Source organism: Mytilus edulis, chromosome 5 (genome assembly GCF_963676685.1).
Source record: "Mytilus edulis chromosome 5, xbMytEdul2.2, whole genome shotgun sequence".
Classification (NCBI taxonomy): domain Eukaryota; kingdom Metazoa; phylum Mollusca; class Bivalvia; order Mytilida; family Mytilidae; genus Mytilus; species Mytilus edulis.
The window spans coordinates 32,111,316-32,119,467 of NC_092348.1; the positions used below are offsets into that span (position 1 = coordinate 32,111,316).

The 8,152-nt window shown below is 29.4% G+C and overlaps 1 long non-coding RNA gene across 1 annotated transcript; it reads left to right on the forward strand.

The window, feature by feature from the left end:
• The first annotated feature begins 661 nt into the window (after positions 1–661).
• LOC139523454 (uncharacterized) lies at positions 662–7,305 on the forward strand. The gene is made up of 3 exons (XR_011664619.1): positions 662–895; positions 1,733–1,790; positions 3,497–7,305. It is a non-coding gene; the product is annotated as an uncharacterized lncRNA (long non-coding RNA).
• Positions 7,306–8,152: the final 847 nt, after the last annotated feature.

Below are 8,152 nucleotides of genomic sequence, written 5' to 3' on the forward strand. Positions count from 1 at the left end.
CAAGTTTAGCAATTTTTGTCAGATATTCGGACTAATTTCATTTTCTGCTATGAAACAGGGTTAAATATTTACCTCATAAAACTCATTTTTCCTTGTGTACAAGATATTTATAGCTCATAAAAGTTCATTTACTAAGATTTAAGCAGATTAAGATTTATTTATTTCGATTTGAGACCCGAATAATACCAATGCAAATATAAGGTAACAGTCCGAGTCAGCCTTTTCCCACCATTTGAAAAAAAATATCGAAAAGGAGCTCTTTAAACTAATAATATATTTAGCTTAACTTATTTCTTATGCTTATCTGACTTATAGTATCAATTCTAAATTCTACATATTTTTCAATTTCACCTCAGTTCCCTTTAACCATATAATAGTACAAAAACCTCTGCAGTCTTAAATGATAACATATATATATATATATATATATATATATATTTAACTATACTTTTTCACTTTTTTGGTCTTTTGGAAAATGTTGTTTGTGCTGTATTTAGACCCTTCTACAACGAAATTTGTTTTACATGCACACGTATAAAAATTGCGGTTTTTATCCAACGCAATCATAGGTTTGAACGTAGTTTTCAATTTAGACTCGTTTATATATATTTATATATATATATATATATCTATAAACAGTGACTTAAGTATATTTATGTTTAATAGGAAAGTATATCGCATTTTTTAATGTGTATTATGTATTTAATTTATGAAATTATCTTTTTTTTTATTCTATATGTACAATGTCTACATTTGTTGTAAGATGAAAGTTAAATATTGTTCATCTAATTTATTATTGTTAACATACAAACCATACGATGTGAATGAATTTTCTATTTCAAAGGCAGAATTGCAAGTTAATAAGAAGCAACTCTGTAATCGGATTGTTTAAATGGTGAGTAAAACTTAGTACTAGCTTGAAAATTGTATACAATAGTCATGTTCAGACATTTAATAAGTAATTTATGGTAATACAGTTTGTAAGCACAGATTTTGTATTTATTTACAATTTTTATTATTTGTGCATCCAAAGTATCTATGGTTCTTTATCAAATTTTAATGAAAAATTGACGAACGGGTAGAAAATATCAAAGACAATATACATAGGTGCAATCAGACTTTCAAAATACAGATGCCATTAAACGAAAGAGACAAACCAAATAATATGTATGCGAACAAAACAATAGAAGATAACCTGATTGAAAAACACACGCACCTAACGTACTATAAACAAACTAGAATCCATGAAAACAGGATATGGGAAGCTTTTACAAGCCACAAAATCTTATTGTCAACCACCTTTAAAATTGTAAAAAATATCCCCAAAAAATGTAGATAAATAGAGTAGTTCATAAATAGTGAGGTCACAGTCATATACATTGAATAGTTTATAATACATTAATCTGTTTACGTTGCATGCTTTACGATGCTCAATGTAAGCAACTGTGACCTCAATACAACTTCTTTCTTTCTCTAACATAAAATAGATGTTGGATGATTGACAATTAGACAACCATCTACAATATTTCAAACGACGAAGATATAATCATTTTTCCACACAAACATCAGATGATCAGAGAAAATGTGGAGGTGAGATGGACATTTGACGCTTCCTTTTCTCAAATCTTAACAAATATCAATAGCGTGTATCATTCGGAACTGATAAACAGTAACAATCAACAATGATTAATACATAATTGATTAATAGACTGTAATTTATTATTTTTTTCAGATAATTATTTCACTTTAGCCAAGAACCATACAAGAGAGACAACGTTTCAAAATAGAAGGTAATTATTACTCAGTTTCATATAGATCTAACAAACAAGGATAAATCTGAATTTACATAGTTATTTTGATCTGAGCGTCACTGATGAGTTTAATGTAGATGAAACGCGCGTCTGACGAATTAAATTATAATCCTGGTACCTTTGATAACTATATACATATTACTTTCTTTTATCAAGTACAATGACATTTCAACGGAAAGATATGCTAATAGTCGAATTCAGAACTCTCACCGTTGCACCTATTAAAAGAGACTGAGTGTCGGTTTAAATTTGCACCAATAATTCAATAAAAAAAACTGTTTGTTTTACTTGTGTACTATAATACACAACATAACATTCACAAAACGATACTAACACTGGAATAATATTACAAACTTACTAACCATTGCCAAAAAAACTCACCATAGATACCAGGATTAAAATTTTATATTTACGACAGACGTGCGTTTCGTCTACAAAGACTCATCAGTTATGCTCGAATCAAAAAAATGTTTAAAAGGCAAAATAAAGTACGAATATATTCTAAGTACAATCATGGCTGTATTTAATGTCACAGTTCAGGTATATGTCACATGAACAATAAGTTAGCAATAACCGTAACGTTCTCCCAGTTTAGGAATGCAATTTAAAAACAAATACAAATTCTAGCATTTTTAGAATATAAATGTTTGGTCATAGATTATATGAGTTATAAATTAATTAAAATGCGTTAAAAACGGTACATCACTGTTGTAAGTAATATAGATTTTACATATAATCTTAAGACCAAAAAAAATGTCCAAAATTTGTTTCATTTTGCACTATAAAATGATGAATAGAAATAGCTGTACATGTTGATAATCTTTTTCATTCTTTTTTTGTGGGGGGTATAGTTTTTTATATAGTGTAATGTCTTCTCTGCATAGCCAGTTAAAATAATTTGTATTTCATTAAAATAATACTTAAAATACACCAAAAAAAATTTGGAATCTTCAAAGCTCACCATATATTTGTTCCATCAGTAAAACTCAAATAAGCTATACTTATATGATGTAATTCCTTGATATGTTATGTGTCTTTTAAACTGCTCCGAAATCAGCTATATACTTCCGCAGCCATATTGTTCTTTTTAGTTGTAATTAGAATAAGAAATGCTTCATAACACATTTTTTTTATATTTATAACTTCTTTTCAATCATTTAAAGATTTGAAATAAAAATCATATAACATATTAACTAAAGATTATGTATTTTTTCAAATATATGTTGGGGTATAAAAATGGCACCAATACACGAATTTAATGTATCACATACTCAAGTAAAAGTGATAAATAGATAAATATTTGTTATGTGAAACGGGCTATTGTTTAAATCAAATGTTCGATGGTAGTATTCAAATAATTTTAAAAAAAAAACATACACCCAATTCCCCATTTCCATTCTCAATTTTACCATAAAGTTGTTGATAGAATGCCTACTTCTACGTCATTTGATCTCTGATGGAGAGTTATATCATTGTCAATCAAACATTATATTCTTATTGTCATAGAGTTAACAAAATCCTACCCAATGATATTTTTCCAGAACATTCCATTACAAAACATTAAAATACGCAATCCAGAACAATTTTATTAGATTTTGACTGATTTATTTAACCCTCCATATTAATATAAAATAACGATGTATCTAATCAATTAGATATGTGATTTCATGACTGTTATTTTTCAGGGCAGCTGAAGATCTACATGTTGTCGAAAACCGCTCAGTGATAAAGTTGGTCACTGTGACATTGCCTTGATGTTTTGTTTTAATTTGTTACAAATTTCATATTGAAGAAAGTAAGGAAGCGAACAGATATAGTAAACCTAGTTCACATAACATCTGAAGATGTTTTTGCGTATAGTAAAAAAATGTTTACTTTGTAACTGGAAGAAAGAGTTTGATCGTAATATCCAGCGAAGTGTGAGGGTCAAGTTGAAAAGTTCCCTTTTAGGAAGGGCCATATAGAGATAGTATATAGTTTGGAACTTACAAGTATTTATATGCTTAGGTAGTTATTTTTAATGTATAATCTATTGAAAGTGTATATAGATTTTTAAATTATTTGAAAAAATGTCATTCCAATGATTGATAATGTAGTAATTATAATAATTAAGGAATGACTGTAATATTTGTTCTGTCTATGAAGGAATAACATCAAAAATCTGGTGCACACTGTGCACCACATTTTAATGTCATTTCGAATAGACAGAAAAAAATTCTATCATTTCTTATAAATGAATTCTAAATTCCAATTTAAACCGTAGTAAACATGAAAATACGTCGATGACGTCACAGTCACATGACAAAATTATGTCTATGAACTGATAAACAAAACAACGTCAGCCAATCAGAAGACGCGTTATATCCAAAATATTTTTTTACGTAATACTAGTAATAACTGTTATGACAGGTTTTGTCAATGTATCCGTCTGTTAGTTTCCATTTTATTATCACTCAGAATGAACGTTCAATTTCTATATATCGTTACCTTCAAATTTAGACAAATATACCTTCAAAATTCACGCATAATTTCGATAACAGTAAGAACTGACATAATGAGCTTTAATCTTAGAGGAAGACTACCTTTGTGATTTGCTTTATCAATCGTGTTTCTTGTGTGTTTTCTTCGGTTATTAATAGTTATGAAATAATAAGATCACATATATATATATATTGAACTCGGAGGAAAATTCAAAATAGAAAGTCCCTACAATTTAGTTTTGAATAACAGTGACAAAATCAAAAGATCCTTTACGACGGAACAATATTTTAACTAAGTTTACACTAAGTTCTCATAACCTGTTTATCTTCTCGTTGGCTATATACGGGGGAAAAAATAAAACTATAAAAGGTTACTTTTTTTCTTTTAAATCATTTGTGGTTGGGTTTTTTTCAATTCATTAGAACGTTCTCTTGGTAATTTATAATAATTAAAATAACGTCCTTTCGGAATTAGACAAACATTGTTTTTAGTGTTTCCAGAGGTGACTTTTTGCATACCTGTCTTAGACCGAGTACATTTAAAATTTATAATTCGAGACAATGTATAGTTTTCTTTGCATACTAGTACTGCACATCCTATAACTGCTCCAAATGAAATATTTAGAGTAAAACCCATCATTTTGTTAAATCAAAGCGGACGACGTAAAATTTCCGCGTCCCCTTATTTGTTATTGACGTGAAAAATAAAAATCAACGGAAACGCATTGTCAACGCCATTAACAAGGCAAATGGATATATAGTCAATGCAATTTGACTGCACAAATAGCAAAGTTGCAGTAAATAGGGACATATATTCAGTCTTCAAAAAACATTAGAATAACACCCTTTTTACTCATGTGCAGTACTGTTCAAAAATGAAATAGGCGTTAAACGTGTTTAAATGCTCCTCCCCTTTTTTAATGTGTAAAAAAGGCACCTGAAGTCGGAACCCCTCTCCCTTTTAATGTTTGAACACAGACACCCGACGTCTTTCTGCGATTTTGCTGGTATCTCCTAGTAATTTTAAAAGTAAATACGTTCACCGGTGATCAATTTTGACATCGGATTAATTTTCACAGAAATGATATCTATAACTATTTAGTATCTAAGTTATGTACAATTGTGGTTCAAATATTGGATAACGCCATTGTTATACTGTATCTAACAAGTTCTTGATAGTATTCTATTTTCATTTCATTGATATCGTATACGTTATCTATAGAGTACCTATATGCCCTTTTGGTTTTCATTGTTGTGTAATGATTGCGTGTTTTATAGTGTTAAGATTCATTACAGTTTTTGAGCTTTCGATTTTATCATTCTATAAAGGACTTTTTGTTTTGAATTTTCCTAGGAGTTCGATACTTTTGTTATTTTACCTTTTAATAATATTGTTAGATTCAACTCAATTGTTTATAAAATTATTAGAAATTGCACATAATTCTGAATATGTGGTATGGTCATTATGATTTTTTTCAAATGTGAATCATACTGTGATTTTCCTCCTTAGAATTACTGTAAAGAACGAATTAAAGAACAAAAGATTAAGAACCAATATCGATAAAACTCAAAGTTGTTTTTTTTTTAAATTCTATGATAACAGGTATGTTGTTACAATACATTTAACTATATTCAAAGTATGTGAACGTCTTTAATTTAAGGCCAATGTTGTTTTTTTTTTTAAAAAGACTGTTGACATTTGCAAGATCACATGAATCAAAATTTAATAAATGTAGATTGATAAATTATGTGTGACTTTTATAATAACTTTTAAATAAAAAGCACATCAGCAAAATATTTTTTAGATATTTTGACTTCACATGAGCCATATTTGGATGATTTGAGACGTTTTCAGGATAATACATGTATCTCTAATTCCCACAATTAGGCTATTAATAGAAATTCAACCAAACTAAAGGGCCTGCCATTTTTACAGTTTAATGGGGAAAAATGAGTGTTTGATAGGGGCAGATATTGTTATATAAAATGTTCCCTTTAACACGTATGGTATGGGTACCTTGCCGTACATGGAGCGTAGAACTTGGCCTCCATGAGGCCGCTCATTTAAAATCATTTTTTGACCACAGGTAGAAACTTGCAGATTACACAAGTTAAGTTAACATATTGTATACTCCCTTCAACCAACTCCTAAATTAATTTTTTTTTTTTCCTTTCATTTTTCTATTTTTTTCTTTTTCTGGTTACTTGTCCGGTTACTGTAAATTTAATTTAAGTTAAACGAATGAAATGCTATCAGCGCAAACATATATTTTTTTCTATTTTATTTCCTTGTTATTCAAAATAGTTTGTTCAAGATGTATTTGAAATATTATTATATACGTATACATGTAGCTTACTTTCAATGTAAAAATTACCATGGCTTGTTGAACCTCAAATGACCATCAGTCTTACGCTACTCTAAAAGTGGCAACATTTTGTGTATTTTTACGAAAAGTTTGAATTAAATTATAACTATAAAAAAGAAGATGCGGTATGATTGTCAATGAGACAACTGTCCACAAGAGTCCAAAATGACCCAGACATTAACAACTATAGGTCACCGTACGGCCTTCAACAATGAGAAAAGCCCATACCGCATAGTCAGCTTTAAAAGGCCCCGATATGACAATATAAAACAATTCAAACGAGAAAACTAACTGCCTTATTTATGTAAAAAAAATGAACGAACAACAAATATGTAACACATAAACAACGACAACCACTGAATTACAGGCTCCTGACTTGGGACAGGCACATACATAAATAATGTGGCGGGGTTAAACATGTAAGTAGGACCCCAACCCTCCCCTAACCTGGGACAGTGGTAAAACAGTACAACATAAGAAAATTATACGACTTTTTGTTAAACAGCTATTTTGATACAGTTAACTGTATGTACAAAATATTTGTTCACATCAATTATAATGTATTTAATGTCATAATGAACTATAGACTATAAATGAAATCATGCTTTATATTACTCAGTATAATATATTAATAAACATAGCAATTAATATCGTTTTCATTTTTAATTCTTCCTAACATTCGCATTTGCGCTTTACAAAGTATATATTGAAACAATTATTTGAGTTAAGTCCGTTTTTTTAATTTGGTCAGACAGCACAATAATGTTACCATAGGCCTGATATTAAAAATTACCAGGAAAAGGGAAAATATGATAAAACCCAAAAAAATAGATCTACCAAAGTAGAAAATCAGTGTACATTCAAAAAATATAAGTAAAACTGACGAGAAACAGTCATGTGTAATCAATGAAGCCAAAATGGGAAAGAATTTGCTACACATTCCACTGATGGAAAGAGGCAAGTTCAAAAAAAGGATCAGCAAGGCATGAAACAATTCTTAAAATAATCTTTTGGACTCCATCTCAGAAACTTAACGATGAGACATGAACGCGCAATAAAATGCAAGTACCCCCATTGTAGAGCTTTATGAAAGAGAGGAATTAAGATTGAAAATAAAAACAATGAAATCGTTACATTTTCATACACCTAAAAAGCAGCAATGTCACATTTTAAGAATTTGTTCAGGATATGGTATGATTGGTAACGATCACGTTGTGTTTTCGTTGTGTCGTTTGTTTTCTCTTGTGTTTGAGTATGAATTCACATTACTATAAGACGTGTCACAGTACTTTTCTATCCCTAATTCGTGTATTTGGTTTTGATGTTATACATATTATATTTGTTATTCTCATCGGATTTTGTCTAATGCTTAGTCTGTTTCTGTGTGTGTTACATTTTTTTGTTGTGTCGTTGTTCTCCTCTTATATTTTTAGTGTTTCCCTCAGTTTTAGTTTGTTACCCCGATTTTGTTTTTTGTCCATGGATTTACGAGTTT